Source organism: Felis catus, chromosome C2 (genome assembly GCF_018350175.1).
Source record: "Felis catus isolate Fca126 chromosome C2, F.catus_Fca126_mat1.0, whole genome shotgun sequence".
NCBI lineage: Eukaryota > Metazoa > Chordata > Mammalia > Carnivora > Felidae > Felis > Felis catus.
Window position 1 is genome coordinate 128,242,373 of NC_058376.1, and position 17,300 is coordinate 128,259,672.

The 17,300-nt window shown below is 48.3% G+C and overlaps 1 long non-coding RNA gene across 2 annotated transcripts in view; it reads right to left on the reverse strand.

Moving 5' to 3' along the window:
* The window catches only part of LOC109491496, a 20,252-nt gene extending 3,437 nt beyond the window's left edge, over positions 1 to 16,815 (reverse strand). The window contains exons 1-2 of one of the 2 annotated variants that reach the window (XR_006585485.1): positions 16,533 to 16,815; positions 5,900 to 6,029 (exon numbers count right to left, since the gene is read on the reverse strand). This is a non-coding gene — a long non-coding RNA (uncharacterized LOC109491496). Of the gene's footprint in view, positions 1 to 5,899; positions 6,030 to 13,710; positions 13,931 to 16,532 lie in introns of those variants that run through there. The other variant, XR_002144882.2, reaches the window with a different exon arrangement.
* Between the last annotated feature and the right edge of the window lie 485 nt (positions 16,816 to 17,300).

Consider the following 17,300-nt stretch of genomic DNA (forward strand, 5'->3'; position numbering starts at 1 on the left):
CTCTCTCTCCTCTCGCCCTCAAAAATAAATAAACTTTTTTTTGAGAGAGAAAGAGGGTATAAGTGAGCAAGGACCAGAGAGAGAGGGAGAGAAAGAGAGAACCCCATGAGGCACAGAGAGAGGGAGAGGGAGAGAATCCCAAACAAGGAGTCCGAAGCAGGGCTCAACAAGCTTGCCTGATGCAGGGCCTGAACTCATGAACCCCAAGATCATGACCTGAGCCAAAGTCAGATACTTAACTGACTGAGCCACCCAGGCGCTCCAAATAAATAAACATTCAAAAAAATTTTTTAAAGAGTCAGACGTTCAACCGACTGAGCCACCCAGGCGCCCCTAAAATCCACCCTTTTAAAGTGTACAATTCTGTGGTATTTTATATCACAGCATTCATTTTAAGCCAGCAGTCAAACATGGATCGTCAGCAAATGCCCCACCAGTGGGCCATATGGACGGAATTAGAAGTGCTATTTGATCTGGCACACTCACACTTGTCGTCTCCTATTTCTCAGGATGACACTTTGACCTTTCTATAGCTGACAATCTGCTTCCACCTGGCCCAGCTCAGCAGCTCCAGCTCAGCCCTCTGGGCCACAGAGAGGACACCGTCTGCTCTGCACTAGAGCCCTCCACCATCTTACCCCCCGGCTGCCAGGCTGGAGGTCCTGGCCAGAAACGTGGGAAGGAGGCCTGTGAGCCCTGACCCCTCAGACACTCACTGGCTACTAAATATTTTCCAGAGTCAAGGAGCACTAGCAAGGATGGGTTCAGTTTTGTGAGACCTGAACCTTATGTGATTTGGGAACCCTTTTTAAGAAGATGCATGCAAACTGGCAAATGCAAAATTAGGTCCAGTGTCGTGGAAGGGGCTTTTTCAAGCAAGCATCTCAAGACTTAAGCTCCATTGATTTCAAAGTACATCTGGATCCAGGCACAGGCATTATGTCTCCCCCAAAGAAAAATTCTCTGCAAGGCACCCATGACTGACTCAACCTTGTCTCTCACTGATGAGGTTCAGGGCCAGAGATCAATGAAGCTGCAGTTTTTCCCCACCTGGGACAGATGGAGTGGTGCTTCTAGGCACCCACCTTAACCTAACCCTGTTCCCAGGGGCAGCGGTGCCCACACAAGGTGGCCTGGAGTCCAGCAGGGAGGTATCACCACAGAGGCTGGATAATAGGGCTAATCATCTTGCCAAGGGCCAGAGCTGTGGCTGGCTCATTTCTGTACCCTGCTCTCACCTGCCACACAATCTCCAGACCCCAGCCAGAGTTTGGCAGGGTGGAGACACCTGTCAGTCAGCTCTCTGGGTGCCTGGGGAGCCATGCCCCTCAATCGTGGCCCTGACATTTTCTACACATTCCCTATTCTGAGGGCCTGCCAGCTTTCGATGCTGACCTGCCAAATGTCACAAACTGTCCTCAGATAAATGCCTCTTGCAAATCCAAAGGTTCCTACCTGGGGCCACATTCCAGGTGGTTGGGCAACTACGTGGACACCACCCTACACAGGTTTGCCTCTTCTTGCATTAATTTGGCTTCTTCTCTAGCTCCAGGAGGCCCTGCCCAGTCTCTCCTCTGCAGCCCTCACTTGCTCAACAAAATGCGCTGTGGAAATCATCTCAGCATGTTGCGTCAGTGGCAAAAATGCCAAAATCTCAACCAGAGAATGACTAACTGCACAAGCCACAGCTGAGGTTTGCCCTGAAAACTACAGCAAGTTTATTTCATTGAACATGAAGGAAAAACAGCCCTCCTTCCCAGAGTCTTGTCTCTAAGGTTTGGGTTCTCTGCCTCAGCAAGACTGACTCCTCCTTTTTTTTTTTTTTTTTTTTAGTTTTTTTAATGTTTATTTATTTTTTTAGAGAGAGTGAGACAGAGTGTGAGCGGGGGAGGGGCAGAGAGAAGAGGGAGACACAGAATTGGAAGCAGGCTCCAGGCTCTGGGCTGTTAGCACAGAGCCTGACACTGGGCTTGAACTCAAAAACAGCAAGATCGTGACCTGACCCGAAGTCAGACACTTAACTGACTGAGCCACCCAGCCGCTCCAAGACTGACTCCTCTTTACTCCATCCTCTTTCTCTATAAGTAGGTGCCATGGCTTCATTCATTCATTCACTCATTCATCCATTCTTTGCTGTCACAGATGTTTATTGAGTGCCCACCATGTTCGCAGCACTGCAGCAGACACGGCAGTATGGTGGTGGTTAAAGCAAATTGTGTGTCCAAACAACTTTATGTTCCTACCATCTGTTTTATCTTTATACCCCATGTGAACCAAGCACAGGGGTGCTCATAAGTGTTGGCTAGAAGAATATTCTGGACAAGAACCGGCTCCTGTCTACTTTTCTGGCACTGATTCCATCACCATCTTGTGTGCACCCAGCCATGCAAATGGTGGAAAAATGGCTCTGCGTGCACTGTTGTCTGCCTTACCTCCAGGCTTTTGCCCATGACACCCCTTTTCTCTGGAAAGGCTTTCTCATCTCTCATCTCCTCTCTTGGTCTGTTTAACTTAAAACTCATCCATCAAAATCCAGCTTGAGCATCACTTCCTCCTGGCAGCCACCCCTCCCAAATTCCTTTATGTTCCCCAGGCCCATGAGGGGGAGGAGAGGGGAGAATTGCTGACTGAGCAGACGTTAGTCTGTGGCTCTGCTTGCTTGTCAGGGAGCAGATGAGAAGATGTAACTGACCTTTTTGATTATACAGATGTTACCCCTTGTCCCTGTGCCAGGGTCACAAGTGGCCCCGAACACTGCCTGGACAGCAGCCCCTTAGTATGTTTTGGCTGGAGGGCCCACTCCCCTCCTTCTCGGCCAAACCCACACCATTCGTTGGAGGTAGGGGAGGATGAAAGGGCCTCTGTGGGTGGAGTATTGGGGTCAGAGAAGGAGAAGCTGAGCCCGAGGGCTTGGGCCAAGGTGGAAAGGAGGGGCTGAGCAGGCAGCTGTAGGTGTGTGAGCCCAAAACCGGCCCTGCAGGATGGCTGGCCCATGAGGCAGGTCCCAGCGCTGCCAACCACGTGGGCCCCAGGCAGCCCCAGCCGTGGGAACGGCTGGTGGAACCAAACTCCCTCCACCTCCAAGAGATCTGCTCCTGCCCAGCTCTGCCAGCTCTGGTCTCCCTCTGGAACAGGTCAGGGGCAGAAGTAGAGGCAGAGTGGAACACTTTTTATTAGGACACGATTCCCAGGCATGCCTTATAGCACTTGAGTCCCAGGGTTCAGAGCAAGAGCACTGTGCTCACAGCCCGGTTAGGATGGGGACAGGGAATATTCACTACCTTCCTACCCCATGTCCAGCTGATGGACCACCTCTTCTTCATTTGCTAATTCAACAAATGTCCAGTAAGCACCCACTGTGTGCCAGACACTGTTCAAGGTGGTGAGGAGATCATAAAGCAAACAGAATCTCTGTCCTTTGGAACCTGCATTCAAACAGTAGTTGGCGGGGGTGGGGGTGGGGGGCGGCAGGGGGAGGGGCTGGGGTAAGAGAACCAGGAAACAGAATACATTTTACAGACTGTGTTAGAACAGTGGTTCTTAAACCCATTGTGGCACAAAAACAGTTTATTTTTTTCTAATCTACATTTGGATTTCCGGGCAATGCAAATTGCTATAGGTTCTATAGTATTTCTAGATACCTCAGTACAGAAGTTCCTGAATGCTTGCTCTTAATGTCTGTGTTCACATCCTCCTACCGTGTTGGTGCCCACTGTGTGAGAAGGTGACAAGAGCTTTGGGGGATAGCAGTGGAGGGCAGAAGAAATGAGGAGTTTAAAGCAAGGTGGCAGAACTAGGAGGAGAGTTGCAATTTTAAGGGGTGGTTATTGAGAAGGTGACGTTTGAGCAAAAGATCTGAAGATAAGGGAGAATGCTACATGTGAGTCTGAAGAAGGCACATTCCAAGGGTTAATAAAAAGTAGAGCTTTAGAAGTGTGGATTTTGACTAATTGAAGCCTTACTGATAGGCAAGGGGCAGGAAGTGAAGGAGCATTGTAAGGGGAGGGCTGAAATGGGGATCCATCGGCAGGGGTGTCCCCAAGGACAACCTCCCTGAATTCTGCAGAAGCTGAAGCTCCCTGAGGTGGCTTCCGTGCCCAGGGTGGGCCTCGAGTGACCCACAAACCCACAGAGATCCACAAGGCCTCTCAGGCCCAGGCAGGGCCTCTGTGGAGCCACTGTGATCCTGAATGGGCACACAGTTTCCCTGAACCTGGTTTCTTCCCTCCTTTCAGAACCTTCTTTCATGACCCAGCTCTCAATGCCTAATACAAGGGTCACCCAGAATACCAGACACAGGCCATTTAAAAAAGACATTTTTTGCCAATCTCAATGCATCTACCTCCAGCTTTGAACAGAAGAGGTGCGTCTAGCCCAGGAGGGGTTTGAGCCCTGTTCCTGTGTCCTCATAGTAGGAACAGGATCAAGACTGTAGGAAAAGTTCCATCCATCTGATTTGTTTCTGTATCTCATCCCAGGGCATGTGGCACATGTAGAGATTCCTTTCTCTTGTTGAACACACTTTCACACCCGTAAATGTATACCTAGTCATATATACACATTTCCATACCAAACACACACCCAGATTCAAAATATACTCACAGGCTTGGCCATATGACACCTTCCCACAAACATCCATCATAAACCTTCAGGTACACTAAAGTGGCCATGCACACTTACACACACACAGACACACACACACTCCTGTGGGCCCACACCCACACCCACCAAACACAAAACCCCAGAAATGTGCACATGCTCCCCACACATTAAGACACCCCCTCCAAGTGAGTTTCTACTTAGAACAAACACACAGCATCCACAGTGAGTGACAGATGGATGGGACAAAGTTCACTTATGCATCCAGGTGGCCCCGCCAACACAGCCATGAAGAAGCAAGCAGCAGGCTTGGCCCCTCACCGCTAGGCCTTTGGGAGGGCAAGGCTGGGGTGGGGTCAGATTTGGGCAGGAGACGGGCAGAGCTCCTGGCTGCTGACTCAAGGCGGGGAGCAGACAGCCTTGTGCATTCCCGACAAGTAGGTCACCATGACGAGAAGTGCTGGCCTACGTGTCAGACCTAAGGTCAATTGGAAAAGGCTTGGTGAAAACCCAGTACTTGCAAGGCAGCAGGTGTTAAATGGGTGCTGCCTTTCATTGGAGGTCTTCAGTTAGGTCTATGCAGCAATGGGGAACAGGTGTCCAGGGCAAGCGCTCTTGCTGGGTGCAACGTATATGGAGGGAAAGTGGACAACGGTTTCAGAGGGGCTGCAATATGGGACGGAAGGCGGAGGCAGGCGGACATATCCCTAATGTTGTTACATTGACTGCTACTGTGTGCGAGGCACTGTGTGGGTGTTCTCGTGGATTATTTTGCAAGATACAGACCTGTACATTAGATATTATTGCCTCCATTTCACAGATGAGGACACTAAGGCTCAGAGAGCTTAAATAAATGACTCCAGATCCCCAGCCAAAAAGGGAAGAACTAGGATTTGAGTCAAGGTCTGACTCCAAAGCTCAGATTCTTTCTACATCTCCATGGTGAAGTCAAGATTTGCACTTTAAATGGTCACAAGCAAGAGGAGCCTCAGGAGACATGATAACTAAATGTATTATGGTATCTTATATGGGAGCCTGGAACAGAAAAAGAACTCCAGGGAAAAACTGATGACTTTAGTTTATGATAATGTAACAATATTGGTTCATCAATTGTAACAAACATACCCTGCTAACTGAGATGTTAAAAACAGAGAAAACTGGGTGCAAGTACACAGGAATTCTTTGTATTTTCTTCATAATAACTCTATAAATTTAAAACTGCCCTAAAATAAAAAGTTGATTACAAAAGAAAAACATTTTTTTTTTACTTGCCAGAAGCAGGAGGCCACAGATAACTTACCTTCCAAGGTGCAGCCTGTGCCCGAGGCCTAAAAGAAGCAGGGCCTCTGGAAAGTGTTTTGACCCCCTTGTCTCTCTTTCCAGTAAAAGGCCATGTTGGACTTTGTAACACTTCCCATCACCTGCACCACCTGAAAAACAGACATTAATTGCAGGGCTGTTATGGCCAAGGCCACCTGGATCCCCTTCCTAAATGGGACAATAGGGCACTGCAGGCAGGCAGAGCTAGGCAGAAGGGCACAGAACTCTGGGGCTCTGCAAACTGGCAGGAATCACTGAGGCTGATGCAGGGAGGTCTTGCTGAGTTTGTCTGCTCCCCCCTTGCAGTGTGGCCTGGCCAAGCCCATGTCCTCATTTTCTCAACCGTTCCCATTGGCATATAGCTTTCGAGGTATACATCTTGCACTTCAATGGTTAAATGTATTTGTAGGCATTTTATTCTTTTTGATACTATTGTAAATGTAATTGTTTTCTTGATTTTATTTTAGGGCTGTTTATTGTTAGCATACAGAAATAAAACTGATTGCTATATGTTGATTTTGTGTCTTGCCACCTTGCTGAACTTGTTCATTAGTCCTAATAGTTTTTTTAGTGGGTTCCTTAGGATTTTCTGTATACGAGACTTTGCCATCTACAAATATAGTTTTACTCTTCCTTTCCAATCTGGATGCCTTGTATTTAATTTTCTTGCCTAATTGCTCTGGCTACAACTCAAGTACATACGTTGAATGGAAATGGTAAGAGCAGATATCCTTGTCTTCGTCCCGATCTTAGGGAGAAAGCATCCAGGTTTTCACCGTTAAGTATGAGGTTGGCTGTGGGGTTTTTGTAGGTACCCTTTATCAAGTTGAGGAAGTTCCCTTCTACCCCTGGCTATTTTCACATCATAAAAGAGTCCTGGATTTTATCAAATGCTTTTTCTGCGAATATCAAAATGATCACGTGGTTTTTGTCATTAAATTTATTAAAATGGAGAGTTACATTGATTTGTAGGTGCTGAACTATTTTTGCATTCCTAGGATAAATCACACTTGCTCATGGTATAAAATCTTTTTTATGTGGATTCATTCTCCTAGTACTTCATTGAAGATTTTCCCACTAGAATATGAGCCCAGGAAGGCTGGGGCCATGTCTATCCTGCTCACTGCATGCTTCTTAGTCCCTGTGGAAGCACCGGGTGCGGTGAGTACTCAGTAAGCCCTAACAAATGAATGGAAAAGCGAATCTGTAAAACGCAGGCTCTCAATAGCTTCCAAAGAGTTCACATTTACAAATAGTGACCATTACATTATCACAAATGTCTCAGTGTGCTGATCCTTGTACACCACAGAGGCAGAGGAGATTATGAAAAATCCAAACTTAGAATGAAGCCCTTCCCAGGTGAGGGGACATTGGGCAGCTTGGTCACAGTCCAGGGTATCTTGCCTGGGGCCCAGATTCCAGAGGGAGAAGCTTATGGGGACTTGGAGTCTTCCTTCCACATGCAGTTCCCCCCAGGCTGGGAAACACTGCAAGGTCTCAGGGTGGTGACATGTGCTCTAGGGATCCTGAGAGCAAACACGAGACAGATAAGTGCATGTGTCATAGACAGCAAGGTCTTGACTCCTGTGGTCCAGGGGGTGGGGGTGGGGGCAGATTTCTGGACACTGTGGCAGCCAAGCCTGTCCCCACTGATAGGCCTGCCATTCATACATCTTCTGAGTAAGTTTTTAAGCTCATCCTGAAACCAGGGCTATTAATCTGAACCCATGGGAGTTGGCATGAGGGTTAAATGAGATAATGTATGAAGAGCCTCACCCACGTTGGGTGTAGAGATTATTTAGATAGCTAGTTTCTATTTTGAGAGCAAGACAGAGCACTAGCCACAAGCAGGGGAGAGGGACAGAGGGAGAGAGAATTTTCAGCAGGCTCCATGCTCAGTGTCAAGCCCGACTCTGGGATCACAACCTGAGCAGTAATCAAGAGTCAGACGTTTAACCGACTGAGCCACCCAGGCTTCCTCATTTAAAGGGAGCAAGCAGCTGCTTCTTACTCTGGCCAGAGTTTTACTGAGTGGACATGAGGGCCTAGAATTGCCAGGGTTTCTGGTGCTCAAGAGAAGCTGGACATTTGGATTTTTTTCCCCCATAAAATCTCTTCATCTTTTTAATGTTGGCAAATAATCTCATTCTCCTTTAAAGCCAAACAAAACCTGTGAGCCCCAATATGGGGCGCCTGGGTGGCTCAGTCAGTTGAGCGTCCAACTCTTCATTTCGGCTCAGGTCCTGATCCCAGAGTTGTGGGATCAAGCCACATGGAGGGCTCCGTATTGAGTGTGGAGCCTGCTTAAAATTCTGTCTCTCATTCTGTCCCTCTACCCTGCTTGCATACTCTCTCTCTCTCTCTCAAAAAAAAAAAGTATTTAAACTTATTCTAGTAGGAAGTCCGCTGCCAGCCAGATTCTCTTACAGCATCATTTTATTCATAACTTTAAAAATCCCAATAGGTGCCACCTGAACAAATCCAAGACCCAGAGAACATGAGGTAACCAGCACCCCCATGCCAGGAGCAGCCATCAAGGCTCCACCTTCACCTCCCACCTAGACACAGGTGAGGGCTTCTTCGGGGGAAGCAGAAACATTTCCCCTTGTCTCCCCGGGTAGGAGCTTCAGGAGTAAGGAAAGCTGCCCTTCCTTTTGTCCCCTTTACCCCCCACCACCATATGTCATGCTGGCTTTTGACTCCCACCATAAGAACAGTCCAGTCACAACACAAAAGCAGTGGCACAAGAGGGCACCATTGGAAGAAAGCTGGGCATGACCAGAGAGCTGGGGCACAGCCCCTGCCTGCCCGCTCTAAGAGTGGATTTCAGATTCTTCCTTCTCCATGTGGTGGGAATTCTCTGGATTCTGGCATCAGGCCTGAGCTGCTTATCTGCTCCATACTGGCCTTATCAGAGCAATTCAGTGAATCTACCAAGAATGTATTTGCTGCCCTTTTGGCAAGCAGAGTGCTTGCAGAGCCCGCCTCGGGCCCTTCTTTTCCAGGAAGCAGATCAGCCGAGTAAGCTGGGCTAGGGATTTGGCTGAAATGCCCCCAGGAAGGACCACCTGTGTCCCCTCAACCTAGGTGAGAGCAGCTGAATACCTTCTGTGGCACTGCATTCCAGCCCACCTCACAAACTCTACTAATGGTGTGGGTTGCAGTGTGGTTTTGGCCAGAGTTCACTGAGACTTTGAAGGAAATGGAAAATGAACAGTAGGAAAAATAGAGGTAGAACTGAGGCATCAGGGGACATGAGGCATGGAGGGTGATGGAGAGAGGGGCCTGGCGATGAGGGGGCCACTAGTGACTATTGGGAGCAAACTTTCGTGGCTAGAGAAGGTGTCAAGGTTGTGTGTACAAGAATGTTCTTTACGGGGCGCCTGGGTGGCGCAGTCGGTTAAGCGTCCGACTTCAGCCAGGTCACGATCTCGCGGTCCGTGAGTTCGAGCCCCGCGTCAGGCTCTGGGTTGATGGCTCGGAGCCTGGAGCCTGTTTCCGATTCTGTGTCTCCCTCTCTCTCTGCCCCTTCCCCGTTCATGCTCTGTCTCTCTCTGTCCCCAAAAAAAATAAACGTTGGAAAAAAAAAAAAAAAAAGAATGTTCTTTATAGCATTGTTTAGAACACTGAATACTTGAAAATAAGTTCAAGGTTCAGCCACAGGAGATAGATAAATAAATATGATTCAGCCATGCACAGGTGAAAAACTGACAGCTGGGGGTTAGAGGCAAAGGAGGAAGGGAGGGATCCATTGGCAGAATACATAGGATGTTCAGGGTGGTGAAACTACTCTGTATGATACTGTAATGGTAGATATGTGTCATTATGCATTTATCAAAACCCACAGAATGTACATCACCAAGACTGAACACTAATGTAAACTTAGGGTGTTTGTGATGTGTTAATATATGTTCGCCAATTGTAACCTATGTACCCCTGTAGAGGGGGATTATGCAGGGGGTGGGGCCAGGAGGTTTACGAGAAACCTCTACACTTTCTTCTCAGTTTTGCTATGAACCCAAGACATCTCTAAAATAATAAAGTCTTAAAAAAAAATCCCTGACAGCTCACAGGTTTTGTTTGGCTTTAAAGGAGAATGGGATTATTTGCCAACATTAAAAAGATGGAGAGATTTTGGGGTGCCTGGGTGGCTCAGTCGGTTGGGTGTCCAACTTCAGCTTGGGTCACAATCTCACAGTTTGTGTGTTTGAACCCCGTGTCGGGCTCTGTGCTGACAGCTCAGAGCCTGGAGCCTGCTTCGGATTCTGTATCTCCCTCTCTCTCTCTCTGCCCTTCCTTTGCTAGTGCTCTGTCTCTCTCTCTCTGTCACTCAAAACTAAATAAACATTAAAAAAATTTTTTTGTAAATGATGGAGAGATTTTATGGGGAAAAAACCAAACCCAGATGTTCAGCTTCTCTTGAGCACCAGAAACCCTGGCAATTCTAGGCCCTCACGTCCACTCGGTAAAACTGGCCAGAGTAAGAAGCAGCTGCTCACTCCCTTTAAATGAGGAAGCCCTGCAGGTGGTTAAGTTTCTACCTGTAGAAAGCCAACTGTGCAGTTTCATACAGTCACTCTCGGATTTGGGTGTAGATCACTTGTTCATGCTATTCTCTATACCTGAAACATTCTCCCCATAACCCTAACCCTTTGCCAGGCTAATTGGTTTTAATCCTGCAGGAATGATGTTAAATGTCACTTCTTCAGGGAAGACTTCCCGGACTACCCCAGACTGGGTTAGGGGACTCTGTTTTATGTTGTCAGTTCATCCTTGTAAAACTCTTCACTGATGTCACAGAAGTAGTTGTGCCTACTCTCCCCTACAGAAGAATTCCACTTACTAAATTTAGACGTAATGAGGAAATACAAAATGACCATTAGAACAGCAGATCTCTGCAGACAAGATCCACCCATAGATATTAAACTTAGTGGGCAAAAGTTTAAAAGGAAACATGAGATTTGCACAGTCTCAAAGTATTCTCCCCAAAACAAATTTTTATTAATGACAAAAGGGAAAATAGTAACTTTAGAATAGCAAAATCTGGCAGATTTCATCTTAGGCTATGTGACCAAGATTAACACCTGCAGTAACAGAACATATTGGCATCACGTGTTTCCTGATATCATGCACTGAGAAGGGCATGCCATCTCTGTGGCATCCTTTCTGATAATACATAACCTCAAACTAATTGTGAGAAAACATCAGACAAGCCCAAATTAGGGGATCTTCTGTAAGGTAACTGACCAGGAGTCTTAAAAAAATCTCAAGGTCTGGGGCACCTGGGAGGCTTAGTCAGTTAAGTGTCCAACTTGATTTCAGCTCAGGTCATGATCTCGTGATTTGTGAGATCAAGCCCCCTGTCAGGCCCTGCACTGATAGCAGGAAGCCTGCTTGGGATTCTCTCTCTCCCTCTCTCTCTGCCCCTCCCCCTTGCTCCCCTTGCACATGCACTGGTGCATGCTCTCTCTCTCTCTCAAAATAAATAAATAAATAAACTTAAATTAAAAAAAAAACTCTCAAGGTCATGAAAGACTGATAAACTGTCACAGATTGGAGGAGACTAGGGAAACATGACAACTACATGTAATATGAGACACTAGATTATATCTTGGAACAGAAAAAAATATGTATACAAGTGGAAAAGAAAGTCCATCCTGAGTAGTATTGCACCAATGTTAATTTCTTGATTTTTAGGATGGTAATACAGTTGTGGGAGATGTTAATGTCTGGGGGAGCTGGGTGAAGGGTATATGAGAACTCTGTGTCATTTTTGCAACTCCTCAGTAAGTCTAAGATAGTTGCAAAATAGAAAATCAAAAAAGTGCTTGTGAAATTATTTGCTTGATGCCTGTGTCCCTTGCTAGGCTATAAACTTCACAGGGACAGGGAATGTGACTGCATTATCTTTTCATCACTGCATCCGGGGCTCTGTAAAATGTCTGGCACACAATGAGTATTCAGTAAACACGTACTGAGTAAAGAGACCCGTAGTTATTGACATAGAAAAGTCCAATGTATAATTTCTGAGTGGAAAACACAGAGCAGAAAACAGTACATATAGTTATGTCAACATTCATATACATGAAGAGGCTAGTGAGTTACAAACCAATGTTGACTATAGTTGTATCCAGAAGATAAAGTTATGGGTGATGTTTCTTTTCTTCTTTTCACTTAGTTATATTTTCTAAGTATATTTAAAGGTTCACAAACTACTTTCATGTGCAGAAAAAAAAATGTGTGTGGGCACATACATAACAACCACATCTGCATTTCAAAGAAAGCCCTGAGTGTCATGCCTGGCAGCCCTGGAGCCAGACCTCAAGATCTGGGCAGAAGATGCACAAATCTGAGCACAGGATGGGGCAGGCAGTGCCGAGGATGTGCAAGAAGGTGGGCTAACTCCCCTCTGCTTCTCAGTGTCTCCATCCTTCCAGCCCACCCTCTCTGAGCAAAACTTCCGAACTGGTGTATTAATTTCCTAGGGCTGCTGTAATAAATTGCCACAAACCGGGTGGCTTACAACCATGGACATTTACTCTCTCGTTCTGGAGGCTGGAAATGTGAAATTAAGGTGTCGACACACCCTGCTCCCTCCAAAGGCAGAAGGGGAAAATCCTTCTTTTGCTTCTTCTTAGCATCTGGTGGCTCCTGGCAATACTTGCCATTCCTTGGTTTATAGCTGTATCACTCCCCACCCCCAATCTCTGCCCCTGTCATCACATGGCCTTCTTCCCTGTGTCTCTATATCCAGATGTCCCTCTTCTTTCTCTTATTAAGACATCAGCCACTGGATTTAGGGCCCACTCTAACCCAGTATGACCTCACCTTAACTTGATTGTACCAGCAAAGACCCTATTTCCAAATAAGGTCACATTCACGGGACGGGGGAATTAAGACTTGAACATATCTTTTTGTGACACATAATTCTACTAGGAACTTCCCTGTGCCCATTATCTATTAGTGTGCAACACACTACCTCAAAACTCAGCCACTTAAAACAGCAACAATTTCATCAGGTCACAGTTCTGAGGGTCACCAATTTAGGCGAGGCTCAGTGGGGAGATTCTTCCGCTAGTTGCACCTGAGTCATTGGTGTGACTACAGTCTTCTAGTGGCTCTGCTGGGGCTGGAAGGTCCAAGATGACCTTATTCATGGCTGGCTTTTGGTGCTGGCAGTAGTCTAATGAACCCCAAGGGGGATGGCACTTATCTATCCACGTGGTCTCTCATGCTCTGGCAGGCTAGACTGAGCATGTTCACACACAGCTTGGCAGATTCTAAGAGGACAAGATGAAAAGCTGCAGGACCTCTTGAGGTCTAGGCTGCTGCATCCTGGTGGTCAAAGCACATCATAGGCAAGCCCAGGTTCAGGGGTGGGGAAATAAACTTCACCTCTTTGTGGAAGAAGCAGCAGAGTTGCACTGCAAAGGGGCATGCATAGAGAGACAGGAGGAGCTACTGAACCCATTTTTCAAAAAGCCTACCGCAGGTGCCAAGTTCTGGGAAGAAAAGGTGAACAGATTCAGGCCTTGCCCTTAAGAAACAAGTGCAACCCTGATGAGAATGCACTGGAGAAAGTCCCTGTGTTAGAACAAAGGCAGAGCATCCCCTGATGCATGTGCAGGGAGGGAGTAGGAGGTGAAAACCGAGCAGCCCCCTTGCCCTCCAAATCCCAGGCCAAGGGCCTCTCACCTTCTCCTGCTTCTGAACAGTGACCCCCACGCCCTGGGTCCTATGGCTCATCACAACCTCAGATGATCAGTCCTGGGAATCATAGTCTAACCCTACCTCAAGGCATGATCTCAGATCCCCAAAGCAGCAGCTATATGTCCTTATGTGCGATGCTGACAAGAGGCCAGAGAAGAGTGTCCAGCAAGAGAGGTGGTGCAGAAATGGGCCTGGAGTCGAGCCTTGGCAGAGTCGTCTCTTCCCTCCCTCACAGGCAAACACTTGCCCTTTTCTCCAGAGACTGCCCAGGAGAGGACTAGCTGCCCACATTTATGGGGGAGGAAAGCCTCCAGGGGCACACATATCATATGCCATATGGAGGTGGAATCCTGGCTGCTTTTATTTACCGAGTGGCTTTGAGCCTCTTTCCTCATCTGTGAAATGTGGTGTATGGGTGATAAGGGTTTTGTAAGAGTGGATAAGAATGATTTACAAATATCTCAGAAGCTGTACATCATCTACAAGGACATGTGTTGCTCTTGCCTCACTCGTTTCTTCATTCATTCACTCATGCAATGTTTAACTTTGTTTCGTTTGCTCAGAGAGGCCCCCTCCTCCTAGGATCTGCTCTTCACTTTTCTTCAACCATGTGTTCTGAATGTGCATCTTCCTAGATGCTCTTCTCCTAGAGGATGGTTCATGGATGGGTGACTGTCTCAAGCTGACCTACTCAGCATTCTTCCTTGGGTGGGTGTGTGTGGGGGGGTTAATGTGAGAAGGTAGAGGTGGCCTAGTTCCCCCAAAAGTTTGGAGTCAGAAAGTTCTGGAGTCATTGCTGGGCATGTCCCTCATCACAGGGAAGAAGTAGAAGAGGGACAGGAAATGAAGCAAATCCTGGAGCTGTGTCCATTGTTGGTTTCTAGTTCTCTCTGAGGCCCATCTACACACTTCTCTTCCTACAGTTATGAGAATTTTCCCAAAAAGATTTCTTTTTGTCTAAGCTTGTAACCAAAAGAATCTTGATTAAGACAGTTAATTTATCCAATGTTTATTGAGCAATTCCATTTGTCAAGCCCTGGAGATATAACAGAGAAAACCTGGACCCTCTCCTCTGGGAGATCACAGTCTGGGAGTTGGGGGATACAGGAGACAATACACTGTGTGATGGGGGCTGCCACAGAGCAGGCCTGATCCATTTTGCTTGGAGGAGATGCCTACCCTGGGCCTTAGGCCTGTGGGTGAGTCTCCCTGGTGATGGAGGAGGGTGAGGAGAATATAGGGGACAGTTTAGACAAAGCCTTAACAGCATGTATAAAGACACAGGAAGTGGATCAACACAGCCCCACCGCCCCCCCCCCCCGACATACACACACTGGGAGACAGAGGTGTTTCCTGGGACTGGGGCTCAGGTAGAGAAGGAAGCAGGGTCAGATGAGAAGGGCCTGGTGGACCAGGCTTGAAAGCATGACAGGAGTGGGCAGTTGCTGAGGAACTGGGTGCCTCCAGGGTCATCCTTAGCTGATGTGAGATGTACCAGGTGAGGTCAGGGGCTGGCAGGACTATGCACAGGGTCTAAGAGTGGTTGCCCAGTTTCCACTTACAGCTTCCACCTTGCAGCTTGGAGGTGGCCAGGAGGTGAGAATGGAGTTCAGCTGTGCAGACAAGCTCAGCCTCCTCCAGCACTCTCATGCCTGGCCCTGTTGCCAGGATGACCCAGGCCAGTCCCTCTGTACATGCTTACCCCACACAGCAGCAGGCATTGACCAGCAGTCACATCACAGTGGGCTAGCTTTGCTGTAGGTACCATGCCCTCTGCTCCCACAGAAGCCTAGAGCACACTGCCTGGCAACAAACATATCTGCTCAACCTCAACCACAATAAGTGAGCCCTTTGGTTCACATGGAAGGGAGGCAGAGAATCTAGAGGGGAGGACCTTTCTGGAGGAGCCCCTGCTGCACAGGACCAGAGGGGTGGTCTTCTTCTGGGGACCAGAGCCTTTCCTTGCCCAAGAAGTCATTAAGTGCAACTCAGCATATCAAGCAAAAAAGCCTTCACTCCAGGGGCAACCAGGAGGTCAGCCCATGTGGAGCCCATGATGGTGTCACAAGAATAGGTGGTCAGCTCAATGCAATGGGACTGTCCAGACACGTGCACCCAAAGTTGTCATCAAAGATCAGTGAACATCATCAGGAGGACATAGTATGGGCAGGTGGAGCTCATAGATCAAATGGCCAGAGCCTGCGAGGACTCACACATCCTCTGACCCTCTGCCACACCAAACCCCGTTTGGCCACCCAGCTCCTGCAACACCCCATTCAGCATCCTGCAGTAACACGTATGTCTGATTCTGTAAGTTGTTGCCCAGCAGGAGGCCCTGGGGACAGGCCTGTTGTTCATACTGCAGCCCCGGCTCTCACCTAGCTAGGTTTGGCATGGGGCAGAGGTGGAGAGCGGGAGTTCTGAATGAATAAGGGATGCCTCGAAAGCTCTCGCAAGAAACTTAGAACTAGCAGCAGGTGCTGGGCAGCACAGCCCCAGAGACTGGAGGGCAGGTTCTCAGACAAGAGAGACAGAACATGCAGTGGATTCAGACCCGAACAGGTTGATGGGGACAAGCTCTGGGAGGGGGAGAGTATTGAGCGAGGCCAGGATGATGCCCAGCAGTGTCCCATCAGAAGACACCCAGAGAAGGGAGGACAGGGATGCAGGGAGGTGATCCTGTGGGATGAAGCCCTGCCAGGGCATAGGGGATCCACAGGTGAGGGGGCTCAGGGCAGAAAATAGGGACCCAGGGGCCTGGGCCCCCATAGAAGAGCCCTAATATGACAACATGAAAGATGTCAGTCCTGGCTGGGACATCTCCCTAACATCCCTGATGATCAAGGCCCCACATCTGTGCTCAGCAAACCCCAGGAGCAGGGGTGGCTGGAACCCATACTTACAGAGGCCAGGGAAATCATTGACTCCTTGACTCCTTATCAAGCCAGGTGGCCCTGATGCTCAGACAGGTGAGCATGCTGCGGGAGCCTGCAGGCTGACAAGGGAGTTGGTGGGGAGGGGCTGTTACCATGGGATCCTCAGTGACCTGGTTAAGAGTGTGACGTCTTTGGGGTGCCTGGGTGGCTCAGTCAGTTGAGCGTCCAACTTTGGCCCAGGTCATGATCTCACTTTGTGAGTTCAAGCCTCACATTGGGCTCTCTGCTGTCAGTGCAGAGCCCACTTCAGATCCTCTGTCCACCTTTCTCTGCCCCCCGAACTTGTTCTGTCCCTCTCTCTCTCTCTCTTTCTCTCAAATGAACATTAAAAAAAAAAAAAAAAAAACAGTGTGACGTCTGAGCCCACTCAGCAGTGCCCTGAGCTGGTGGGGGGAGGGGGAGGCAGGAGGGTGGGGCTGCGGGAAGGAACTAGATGAGAAACCCTGCTCCTGGAGCAGCAAGTGGAGGATGAGCAGGACTTACTGGGTGCTGGGTGGCCTCCAAGTACCAAGCACTGAAGCAGATAGAAACAGAAAGTGATTCACCGGAATGGAAGAGTGAGAGGGAGGCTGGAGAAAGGGGATTGAGACCAAATCCCAGAGGGCCTCCCAGGCCAAGGCCAGAGACCAATGCTGTCCTGCTCTCCCGGAGAGCACCAAGGAAGGACTGGAAGCAGGCATGGCAAGGGCAGTTGTGCATTTTAGGAGGAGCTGGAGACCCAGCCTATTAGCCTCC